Source organism: Cynoglossus semilaevis, chromosome Z (genome assembly GCF_000523025.1).
Source record: "Cynoglossus semilaevis isolate Cse_v1.0 chromosome Z, Cse_v1.0, whole genome shotgun sequence".
Taxonomy (NCBI): domain Eukaryota; kingdom Metazoa; phylum Chordata; class Actinopteri; order Pleuronectiformes; family Cynoglossidae; genus Cynoglossus; species Cynoglossus semilaevis.
Window position 1 is genome coordinate 19,972,461 of NC_024328.1, and position 13,050 is coordinate 19,985,510.

At 40.7% G+C, this 13,050-nt stretch overlaps 1 protein-coding gene across 1 annotated transcript in view; it reads right to left on the reverse strand.

The window, feature by feature from the left end:
- The window catches only part of setbp1 (SET binding protein 1), a 43,562-nt gene extending 34,325 nt beyond the window's left edge, over window positions 1-9,237 (reverse strand). Inside the window, exon 1 of the mRNA XM_017043100.2 lies at window positions 8,235-9,237. The gene's annotated coding sequence lies outside the window, so the exon portion shown is untranslated. The remainder of the gene's footprint in view (window positions 1-8,234) is intronic.
- Between the last annotated feature and the right edge of the window lie 3,813 nt (window positions 9,238-13,050).

The following is a 13,050-nucleotide window of genomic DNA, read 5'->3' on the forward strand; positions in this document are numbered from 1 at the left end:
TTAAATTTCTTGGTAAAAAGAAAATTACTTCACCAAACAAAAATTGCTTGCACCAGCAAAATTACTGAGTGAGGCAAACAAAATATTTTATACCTTTTGTTGTGGTAAACTCACAAAAAAATCACAAAAACAAAGACATTGTACATGTAAAAATGTTAATGACAAAAAAATGTTGTTGGTATTTAAACAGATGCAAACATGACAGTGTATCACTATCGCTTTACTAGGATAGAGTTTTCCGATGGCGTCGCGCTACTACCTATAGTTCCGTAGTCCGCCATCTTGTGTGGCAAAAGAGCGTATAGATAGATATTAAATACAGAAAAGAACACCGTTAATGGTAAATACTTGTGTTGCGTGGGCTTCTACCAACCGATCTGGGAATGGAAATCGCAAGATGAAGATTTTGACATTAAGCGATCTGTTACCGAGGGAAGCTGACGGATGATATTTTGACACAAAGAAGGATGCTATGGCTTTAACCATGCTAATTTCAACCCAGATCCAAGCAAAACGCATTACCAAGACTGTTCTGAACACTTTATTTCAGGTAATTACATTCTACTTTTATTTAATTCATATGTTCAATATCAATAAAATTAAAGTATATCAAAATGTACTTTGCATACATGAGAAATGCACACAGTGCAAACGTAAAGCCTCAGCTGACCACAGTTCATATCATTATCAGTATTGTCTATGTACATGTACAATCAAACTATTTTTATTTAATGAAGAATGTAAAAAATACATATTTTTTGTGATTTGGGAGAAAGGTACAATCTAATCAATAGTAAAACATGATTTTTCATGTAAACTGTTATTCTAATGATGTTCATAAAAGACATGTCACTGTGATTTTTACATTAACACACTGTATTATTTGGGTGTTAATAAATACCGTATTATATACATTGTCTGGCCAACTTTCAATGTCCGCCCGTTTCCACTCAGCTTTGTTGACTCTGAATGGGTCTTTTCCATCGATTATTTTCAACTTGTCCAAGTACCTTGCCTTTCTAATTGTGTCTAGTGAATCTCTATACAACAATTTCGTCTGATCTCCCAATGGCGATTTAATATTCTTGTTGTCATTATCGATTGTTTACGTCTACCTATTCACGTCTTTTGCCACACAACATGGCTGATGGTGCGCATACAAAGCATACAAAGCACTCCTAGTAACAATACCAAAAAGATTCTCCTCAGTTTCACACAACAAAGAGGCAGGTGACTGAAACCGTTCTGATGGGGACCACAACGACCCATCAGACTCTTAACGACTGTTTACACTTGGGTCACAGTTGACCCCTAGGCCCCACCTAACAGGGTAAAGCTGTAGTAGCTATATTCTTTCTCACCGAGAGTATATATTTGCTGTACTCCCCACCACCAGTTAGAACTGAAGAAGCCTCTTGGATTAGACATGAAACATTTTCTTTTAGAAAATTCACTTCCAGTTGCCTAACAGAACTTTTCAACCATGGGTAATTACGATTATCGGAAAACCATCTATTCCCAAGGCGGCATGCCCCACCGAATCACGTGCACACTGTAATTGATACCGGTACATCTGAAAGCAACCCTTTGAAAAAAAGGCCGGTCTACATTTTGTGCCCGGCTGCCCAAGACTTTCTTGGACAGCGGTGGATTGAATGGAATTCCCGAAGGTCTCCGACTTTTGGCGACCTCCATGCAAGTTCAGCTTTTATTTGGGGTACCGAACAGATAATTTGTGTCACATGGTCATCAGAAAATTATCAGGGAGGAGAGAAACTTGTTCCTAGGAAAAGTTTCATAATACAAGGAAGTGAAAAAAACACCCCACGCACCGCATCGGTTGATTCTGGGTTACCAAGGACGTTTAATACTTAAGAAGGAAGAAAACCATAATACACTGGAAACTATCTACCGGTGGTACCAGTAGAAAAAGCTGCTTGCACTGGTGCAAGTTAGGTACCAAATTATGTGCAATGGTCCAATTTTACGTGCACAAACTGGTGCATGCACGTGGTAATTCAAGCCCTGAACAGTATAGTCACTTTAACTTTCGCTGTCTTTCTCTCATATAAATATTTTGACCATAGCTCAGTGGTTTCTACAATAGAGGACAGGTCAATCTTCCAAAAGGAATCACAGGTGACTTTGTCTTTCTCTGTGAACCATATTCTCATTAATGTTTGTGTGTTAAGCAAATCTGGAGAGAAGTTGATGGAGAAAGTACAGGAAAATGGCTAATAAAGAAGTTTTCTATTTCATAAGGCAACATTTAATGTATGTGAAAATTTGAATGTTCTGGGCATTTCTGGAAAGCGGGACGAAAAGGCAAGCTGTTGATCTGCAGTGACACACACTACTGATGTCAGACTGTGGAACACTTGTTCCGTTTTACTGGTGCAAACACAAATTCTGTTCCTAAGAGCAAAATGTTCTAATCAAAGCCAGGGCATAAACTGGATCAATGCCAGTAGCTGGCAGCGTGATAAACTTTCACTGAACCTCCACCAAGGTTGCTCAGTTGTAGACATGTGTCCACACACCCTCTACACACCTTGCAACATCAACGGTTTAAATAAAATCCTAGATCCATAGCGAAATCACCAATTACATCTTCCCTGGTCCATAACTTACCTTCCCATTTAAATTTGTCCTTACTTTTTGAGTTATGTCTCTCACAGCTAGACCGACGAACAGTTTTACACAGCCAAAATACATAACGCTGTTTGGCAAAAACTGATCATCTCACAAAAGTCTGTGGAAGGTGATTTAGCACCCCATTAAAATGAATAATACATCTTGCTTCCTGGAAGATGTGAAATTAGACCAGAAAGTTAAGGTATGCTTTGTAAAGTGGTCAGCAGTAATGTACAGTAGAGACAATTTGTACTTAATGGGCTGAAACATGCAGAACCACCGCTGCATGCAGCCATTGAATAACTTAAGTTTTATGGCTCTGAGCGAAGGACTTGCACTCAGGCTGGACTGACTCAGTGCCCACATGGCCTGCTGGGTCCTCCCAGTGTCTAATGTCTGCCTGATGACTCACCCCAATGGCATGTGTGAAAACCACCCTGTCTACCATGTGACTCAGGACAATGACAGGAAAACAGGGCAGTTGCCAAACACAACATCACACCAACACGTGCATCACAAAGAAACTTCTCTTCCCCTGGGAGGTGCTGTTAAGACTTAGTGCCCTCTCACAACTGCAGCCCAATATGACAAGAAAATGGCATCATACATCAGTGCAATCATCACTGAGGGCCACTGTTGTGTAAACTACTTAGCTGGGTCATGACCATTCCTCATTACTCCCTGCCTGGTGCCCTAAGCTGTGTTAGTTCTCTGTTATTGGCAGACAGGCAGAGAGTTTATGTAAGACTGACCCCTTCTTGGGCCTCCTTTGCTGAGCTAGGCTGAGCCTCCTTTTCCCTCTCTCTTTAACTCGTTTTTTTTACTCTCTTTTCTATTTCACAAACACACACCTCCACTAGCCTCAGACAGCAGCATGATTGTAAGTTGCCAGACACGCTGCATAAATAGCTTTATTATGTTCTCAAAACTGCACAGCACTAACGAACTTTCCTCTTAAATACCAAGGGTCATTCGCTGAGCTGGATGTGGGCGTCGGAGGCTAAGATACTCCACTAACATACAGCCCCGTCTTTCGAAAAAACAATTACAACAAAGCATTGATAATGGAGTACAGATGGGCAGAAAAGAGATGGCGAATTATACAAACATGCAGACAAAACAGAGACAGAGTCTGACAGAGAGAGGGAGAAAGAGAGACAGGGCGAGAGAGTGAGAGAGAGAGAGGTGGCAGCAGAAACACAACCATTTAAGGCTGCATACCCAGCAGCACACAGCCTGAGGTGGACTCACAAATAGCTCACATGAATGCACATACTTGTGTGCACACACACCGATCACTCTGGTGATTGCATAAGGTGTACTGTGTTTTTTCCCTATTCTTTGATGTGAGAGCATAATAAAAGCTTGTCCTTCCCCGGCTGGAGATGAGTATCTTACAATAATGATAAAGATTGTCTGTTTGCCATTTTCTGATTTTATTTATCTCTTTCTCACTTTTATTTCCATGCCGTCGAGTGATGGGAACTCATATAAACCAGTTTTTGACAAAGGATCCAATCTTTAGTTGGAGAAATATCAAACACAGTGGTTTCAGCTCTGTATAGCTCCAATAACAGTAGAGGTATGAGTGGTAGACCTGAATATCCTGGCATTAGTAGTGGGCAGAATAGAGGAAGCCATGTTTAAGGTTGGACCTGTGACAAATCCAAATGTAATTTTCAATGTGTAATGATAAAATAAAATCCATACACAGTTAAAGATTAAAATGACAGAATTCCTCTGGTCCTGTATCTGGTCCCCTTCATCATGTTACTGCTACTTGTAGCATCATCAGCTGTGGTGACAAGTCATGTTAATTACCATTGAAAAAACATAACGCCCTCTAATCATCTATCTTAACAAAATTCTCATTTAAAGTTACAAACAATTGTTTTGTCTGATTTTAGACCAAAACACACATTTACTTCACTGGAGTTAGCACAAGCTCCACGGTTGCCTCCCCAGGCTTTGCCATAAAAGTAACAAAAAGCAGCATGTGCTAGCACTTCAAGAAGACAGCCGTTTTCCCTTTAAATAACACTTTTTCAAAACATGAAAATTGTCACTTTTTCAAGAAGCTACAACACTGACTTATTTTTAATAATAGCAAGCATGTTTACCATAAACAGCTGATCAGTAGGCTAAAAAGGGGCATACTGCAACCTAATTGAAGTAAATTAGAGGAACTGGGGGATAAAAAAAATTATATCCAGTGTTTGTAAACTAGGACAAGAACAATAGTCCTATTTAATAACTTAGTGGAGCACTGCCTCTAACTGAGCATCACCACTGCCAACAGGTATAGTCATATACTGGAGCATCATATTAACAGCAGCCATGATGGAAAATAATGTATTGGTGGGTGCCGTGTGCAGTCCTGCAGGCACATACTCCTCCGGGTAAACCATATGCCAGGTAGCATTATAAAACCATCTTCACCTAACTACCCCGCTGAAGCAGATGAACGTTAAACCATTTTAACTGCAGCAGAAGCCACAAAATGGCTGTCAGCAAAAACACATTCCCTATGCCCTAACTATCTTCTCCCTTTTCCTCACCCACTCACCCATCCTCTTTTTCTCCCTTTTCTCTGAGCTGCCCCCCCCCCCCCCCCCCCCCCCCAAAGCCTCCACCACCTCCTCCTTTCCTACTGCTCCCTTTCTCCTTTACTGTGTGATCTGCCAAAACGTGCTCCAGTGCTGATATTCTCTGAAGAGAGCCTGCCAACGGTTAGATTTGTCCTTGGATCCCATTCACATCCCCTCACCTCCCCGCCACCCCTCCCCCGCCTCTGTGATCTTACTTCAACTTGAAGTATCCTGCTCAGAAGGGGATACACCTAATCGATTTCTCATGCTTTAATTTAAAAACGCATCATGGGCATCCTATTACCTAACACTAGCCTTAATAGCATGATTCATACTGAAACACCACAAAAACGTTGCTGGAATTTAAACTCTCCCAAATCTGGCAACAAGACACAAGACACAATCAATGGTTTCATCGCACTCTGAATCACCTCTATTATCTGTCCCTTAACCCCCTGTCTCTCCATCTAGTCACACACTTCGTCCTCAAGTGCCTCTCCTCTCATGCACTTGTTCTTCTGCTTAATCCAAAATTCATGTCCACAATTTCATTGTCTAAAATTCCACACTCTATTAAATAAACATTTTCCATTTTACTTGTTGTTAAGCTTGGCTTAACTAAACTTAGCCACAGAATTTTCCAGAAACTACTATCGCTCATGTTTACATACTGTCCCACGCATTGTGGAACACATTTTCTATTTATTTGAATGGCTGCTGACTATAGAAGTAATGTGAGGAGTCACTTGGCAACTCATAACGAATTAAGCCAGTTCAATGAACTCTAACACCACATCTTTCCAATAACAAAAATATTCAAAATAAAGATATAAGCCTGTCGCTCAAATACCAACAATCAGTTCTATTTTGAAAAACCATTGGATTAAAAAGGTTTTATGAAAAACAGAGTCCATGTATACTGACAAATCATGCCATTCAGAGTCTAGAGTGTGAATTGCAAACAAGTTAAGTTAAATGTTCTTTTCTAGAAGGTAGGCTAGGTAAATCCTAAAACAAACAAATGTGGCCATGCCCTAAAATAGATCATGGTTGCTGGGCTTATTTATTTACCTTAATGTTGCACCACTCTCAACATTGGTTGTAAGGACTTTTTGAAATATTTGAAGTACTCTGAGGCTTAGGACTTAGGACTTTCACAGTTGATCTACAGAAATATTCATACAAAACTTTGAACAAGCAACAAATAAACCTCTGGTCAATCTGTTCTAGAAAACAGCAATACTATATTGTTTTGACCATTTTCAAAGGTGACATCATAGCATCTAAAATTGTCCTACAAAACTTAAAATATGAATTTCTTTGTCTTTGTTCCACCGCCTAATAACCATAATATAACATATTGTTCTTAATGTTTTATTGTTTTTTAATGCTGTGTTGTTATCTTTGTATCCACTGTAAGGTGTCCTTGGGTGACAGAAAGGCGCCTATGAAATAAAATGTATTATTATTTATTATTATTATAAAATGTGTTGGTGCCTGTGCAATGGGACAATTACATATTTACTGAAATTTTACATTGAAGGGGCATCAGAAAACATGAAGGGAGATAAAAAGCAAGACACAAATGTTGGACCCTCAACCTAAGATGATATGTCGTCTTACAATTCGGAACTACAACTGGCAGATGGCTATCAAAACAGCCAAGGTGACCCCAACACCGGAGGTGAATTCATGCAACCTGGTGCCACGGTATTTCCCCTCTATAACATTTCCTGACTCATATGAACACTGGCATCAAAAGAGAGAGAGAGAGACAATCTCTCTGAAGCTGACTTAGTCACAGCCCGACACACTGGTGGAAAATGAGTAGAGTGAGGTTCCCTAGATCTGTCAAATTAGCACATTTATATCTGTGAATCCCTGCAACTTCTGCTAATTGGGCAGCCCATAACTGCCCAGTTATTGGGTTGTGTCTGGCCTTACCCTGTGTTATTAAAATGCTCATACTTCTGGATAAGAATTAGCTTGGACTAAGCGTACTTTATTTTGCTCCAGTTGGTTTATTAAAGTTGACTGTTTTGCTTGGAGACCGGGGCTCTGCTGCTTTATGAATGCCTTGTTTGTTTCTTTTGTTTACACAAGGCAATATGTGCTATTTTATGAGGATGGATGTTGCAATACGATTTATTAGAATAAAAAATTCACTGTTGAGAAAAGATGTTCTCCCCTGCATGTGTTTGTCATCCGATAATTCAAAACTGTATCTATTAATTGCTAACTAGTTAAATTACTGTATTATACATAAATTAAAATATCTGGTGGCACTGTAATAAATATTCTATTGGGCTGTGTTGCGAGTTTGTCTTTTGTGGTATTCCACTGAATCAAATCAATCTGCTGAATTTCAAATGAAATTGAAACAAGACGCAAAACTCAGTGTGCTTCAACCTGCAACCTTAAAGCACCAAGCTTCTCCCAGAAGTATCAGAAACACCACATTCAAGCAAAGATGACTTTTCAAGGTATTTTACAGCAAAATAGACAAACACAAAAACAGCAACACAACCTGAAGCAGACAGGAGGAGAAATAAGCCTCCTGACACCGACTCTAGTGCTGTGTGACAACCTTATCAATGACAGGGCATGAGGAAAAGGAGAAGGAGAAGCAGGAGGTCCAGCAGAGTGGGAAAACATTTGAAGTGAGAGTGTGAACAGCAGTGCTGAGCTGCAGCTCCTTCATCACTGAGGAGAGGACACTTCATCCCATTGACCCAATTAGCTGTTTTATGTCACTGCCACCCAATTACTAAGCATAACAGGGGACAACAGGGGAGTAAGGAAAGTGATTGTCACAGTAATGACGGCAGCGCTGGCATGTGACTACAGGAAAACACGTATTTCATGCAAGGAATTCAAATTGGCCCGAAGGGCAGAAAGATGAAGAGGAACCATGGAAGTCAAGCAACAGAACATCAATATACAGTCAAGAAGACATGCACAGCAGAGGTGTATTCAGGTGTGGAATGTGACCAGTCAGCCGGAGCGACTTACCCATGTCTAATGTTGTCACAGGCTCGGCTCTAACCTGTAAATATTTTATCACGATCGTTTACAATCCATTTAGACGCATTTTACACCAGCCACGGGATGGGATGACAGCATCCCGGGGAGCTGTCACACGGAGCCAAAACAGTATATGTATGTCAATATCTCTCACAGAAAATCCGGTGAAAAAAATGGCGTCAACTGTGCCTTGGACAAGCAGGAGAAGGAGGGAAAAAAAGGGCGAAAATAGGGTTTGCAGTCGATGCGATGACAGTGGAAGATAGAAACACGGGGAGTGTGTGAGGTGGAATCCAATTGGAAACTTGGCGCTTATGTCCCAATTCCTCAGAGAAATCAGTTCCACCGAGGCTCCTGCAGGTCGACGCGTGTGTCGGCAGAAGCGGCGGCGGTGGTGCTGGAACCGCGGAGGTGCGCGCTGAGTCTCTGGAGCGGCACCAGGATCGCCGGTCACTGGGCTAAAAGCTCTCTGCAAATCCGCTGCTTGGTTTGATAGACGAGAGGCAAGAGGTGTATACGCGGTAGTGGGGGCTTAGTTGGTAGCACTGTTACTGCAGTTAAAACAACAAGCCCAAATCCAGCGGGGAAATGTCAGACGAGAGCGCGCTGGGAGCCGTTGGCACAGAGGATAGAGGAGTCCGGCCTGGACGGGGTGCGCTGCGGCGGTGTGCGGTATGGGTTGGGTCGCTGCCTTTCTGTCGCCGGTTGCATGGGATCAGCAGACGTTCCTCCCTTATCTCTGCTTCACAGATCGGTGAATGTCAAGTCCCAGAGCCTGGTGTCTGGTAATGATCTCACCCAGCAGACTGAGAGCTGTGGCTTGAACAGAGCAGGGAGCAGAGGAGGAGCGACATCGCCTCCATCTGGCAGCAGGAGCGCACGCAGCCTTAGAGAGCGCCTCCTTTTTTAGACACACGCACACCCTTCTTCGTGTGCGTGTGCGTGTGTGTTCGTGTCACTCGTCCTTTGTGTTGGCTCTTACAGACGTGTTATTTTAATGTAATGTAAAGAAGGAAAGAAACATCTGGCTAATAGGTTGGTGTTTTGACTGAGTCTACTCTGTTTTTCTACTTTTTTCTACAAATCATATACAGCCTTATATATTTTAATGTTATCTAATATATCCATCTATCTGGATATAAATAATAATAATAATATTTTATCTATCTATCCATCAATCAATCTATTCTGTTCTGTGTTTGTGGACAAGATGGTAGGTGACATGTTCTCTTTCAGACGCTCAAAGTGCTAGTACCATAAGTATTTGAATAAGTAGTTGAGTGAATGCAGGTTAAGTTATCTTTACCTACGCCTTTTTCATTTTATTGTGGCTGCTTGTAACCCAGCCTCAGTGCTAATTAGAAATGTTCAAGAAATAATAAATATTTGAGATAATAAGACAGTATAGCATAACCCAATAGCAGCATTGCAATCCCATTGAAAATAAAGGTCCTTGGCTAAATCATCACAATCATCAAAAAGTTTTTTGTCACTAACAATGTACATTAATACAAAATCTTAATTTAATAAATACTGTACTATAAATGAACTAACACATTCACACTTACATTTTAAATCTAAAAATTACTTTTAAAGAACGATGCAGAGTTGTCTTTTTCCATTAGTCTGAGATGAAGAGATTATGATCAGTGTGAACTCACTAATCTCTTAATCTTAATCTAGACTCTCCTCATTACCAGCAAATGAAAACTTCTTAGTCACAGCTAAACACATAAATTTCATCTGACATTTTTCCGTAATACACATTCCCGTGGGAGTTTTGAAACATCGCATGAAACAATTTGCGAACCTGTGGGCAAGGCTATAAATACATTTGATCACCTCATACTTAATAGGAAATAGTTTGCTCATAAACCACGGCTACAGGAAAGACCAGGGTTTATGTTAGGTAACTGGCACAGAATAATTAAATGCACTTTAACAGAGTGGGCGCAGAGAGATAAACCTGTGAGTGAGACTCTACAACACATTTTCTTCAGAGTAAGTGGGAGATGAATGATGACAGATTAAAGTACAGGTCAGTGTGAGTCTGCCTGTGTGGACATGCTGGTGCTCTCCCTTTAATATGTCAGATTACAGCGGGGGAAACAACAAGCCACAGTTGTTCCATGAATTCATCCGTGGCAGAGGTGGTGTTTGTTTTACATCTCCATGAAAATCTTGAACTCTTACTTCTATGGAAAACCTTTAACACCAGCAGAAAATGCTAATGATGTCAGATGACCTTTCTTTCACAGATAGTAACTGCTACTCATTCCTAGCATGTGTGTGGGTTGGGTAGGTGTGTGTGTGTGGTATGTGTACAAAACACACACTATGAGAGGTATTTTATAAACCTGGGTGTTTGTTTTTTCCGATTGTGCAGGGACACATTAAAAGTCAGCACAGTTTCAAATGTGTAGTTAAAACCCTGCGGAGCCAGCAATAGTTTCTGGGTGTTGTGCTGTTTCACTTCCCCCTGACATTTGTTGTTTTTTGTGTTTTTCACTGCCTATCAGAGACAATCGATTCCATATATAGTGTATAAGAAAGAATTGCTGAAAATAACTTTACTTATCGAAAGTCACTTAGATGGATGGATGGATAAATGGATAGCTAGCTAGATAGATGTCTTTATTCCATACTTATATCTAATTTTCACCACCCTCAAGTTCTCATCTGCTACTCCTGATTCAAACATTTCCACTATTCGTTTTGGAATTTAAAATTCTCACTTAATGTGAAAAAAACTGATTCTTCATTTTGTGACACTGACATAAGATATACTTGATAAACTAACTTGTACGTGTGTTTTTATACAGTCTCTTTTTTAGATGCAGCAGGTATTGTTATGTAAACACATTAGCTATGTTTTCATAACAATGCCACAACATGTCTTACATATTTATTTCTCCACCAATTGGCACAGGGCCATTGTTGTGTCACTGCAGTGTGTATTTTACATTTAAATGTTTTATGTCAAGTGTTTCAGCAGTAATGGTGGATTTAAATCTTGAGCTACTTAGGACTCAGAGCTATCGGATGATAAAAGTTTATTTTAGGTTCATGCATTACATTTGTGGTCATAGGTATAGTAGTCCTACCAATAAACTCACGTTTATTTGGGGATTGATCATCAAAGTGTAAAGCAGACTGGGATGTCTTTAAAATTAGACCTTAGAAGTTAAGAATCACTACAGTGTGTGTGTTTGTGTGTGTGTGTGTGTGTGTGTGTGTGAGCGTGTGTGTGTTCACATTAATGTGTCCATTGATTTGAGATGTGTGCAAGAATACAAAGAGACCCCTGAGAGTGAAGGGTCAACAGCTGCTCCCCAACAACCAATCAATTGCAGTGTATCCGTAAACATCACACACAGACACACACACACGTGTTCACACACACACAAACACACACACACAGAAGGTACTCTGTTCTCCTTCTTGAATCTGTTGCCATGGATACCAGATATGGGCAGCCAAGAGGGAGCAGTTTTCCGGCTTAAACTGTAAATATTGAATTATGATGGTGAGGAAAGAGACAGCAGTGCAGCGCAGCACTCCTGCCTGAATGATATAAATATCTAGATCATCTTTTCATCTCTTTTTACTGCTGCAGAGAAACTGGAGCATGATTCATCAAGTTCAACAGAAAAAGACCAATCTGTCTTTCTCACCCAGCCGTTTATCTAACTCTGACTAAAGGTTGCCCCTGCTTCTTCATCTCCTCCTGCCTTTTTGTCTGGAACATCTTCATTCCCTCAAGTGGCTGCCAAACTTAGTGCTTCCTCGTGGCTGATTTGCAGCGCATAAAGAGAATTTCAATCAGGCAACTTGAGCAAATACCAAGGCTTAACAGTACGTCTTTAGTTTCACCAGTGAAAAGACAGAGCTGATTGACACCACCAGTTTAAGAAAGAGAGGGGAAAAAATGACTTGTCAATTAATAAAAGCTGTGGCAGGAGCAAAGAACTGAAAAACTAAAAAAAGACGCAGATGTGAGTAATGTCAGGGCATCGACTTCTTTATGAATAATAGAAGCAGTGAAGTCAGCAGAGCTAGAATAACAAGAACACGCTGGTATTTATAACAAAGCTGCAGCACTTGATTGTCCTTGAGATGACATTGTGAGTTTGAGAGCCTCACGTTCAATCGATGAAGGGCTTTTCTCAGGGAGTCCACTAATCTCATAGGGTATCAGAGGGTTCAACAGAGCTGAGGGACCCAGGGGACTGACTGAGGTAATGGGGTTAACTGAGGCTGTCTGTGTGTGTGTGTGTTAACAGTTCCTCGCCTGTGAAGAGATATACACTGAAAGCCACCAGGAATATTGAGCTGAGGGTGAGAACACACTGCCAATTTACAGTATGACTATGACATAAGTGTGTGCGTGTTTGCTCTCGGGTGTGTGTGTGGTGTTACAGGGAGCGAGTGAATGAGAAGTTAATGGAACGTGTGACAAGGTTGATTACTAAGGCCTCATTGATGTGGCTGGGTTAATGAAGTAAATGACTCCTTTGAAAACACACCACCAGGGTGATCTTCAGCTCCTGATACACTCAGATAAACCAGAATGTCTTTCTCTTCTCCCTCATTTACTCTACAGAGACAATTGGCCTGGACACCATGCTGTCTTAGTTATTGGAGACACATGGCAAAACAAAACCTAGAGTCTTTCCAGACTGCTATTACTGGTAAGATGACATTTAACTTTTAATGGTGACGGTAGATAAGTATGTGAAGGTTTAAAAGAATACTGCTTGGTGTAGTGCTAGTGGTCTCAAGCATATGGTTAAATGTCTAGGAA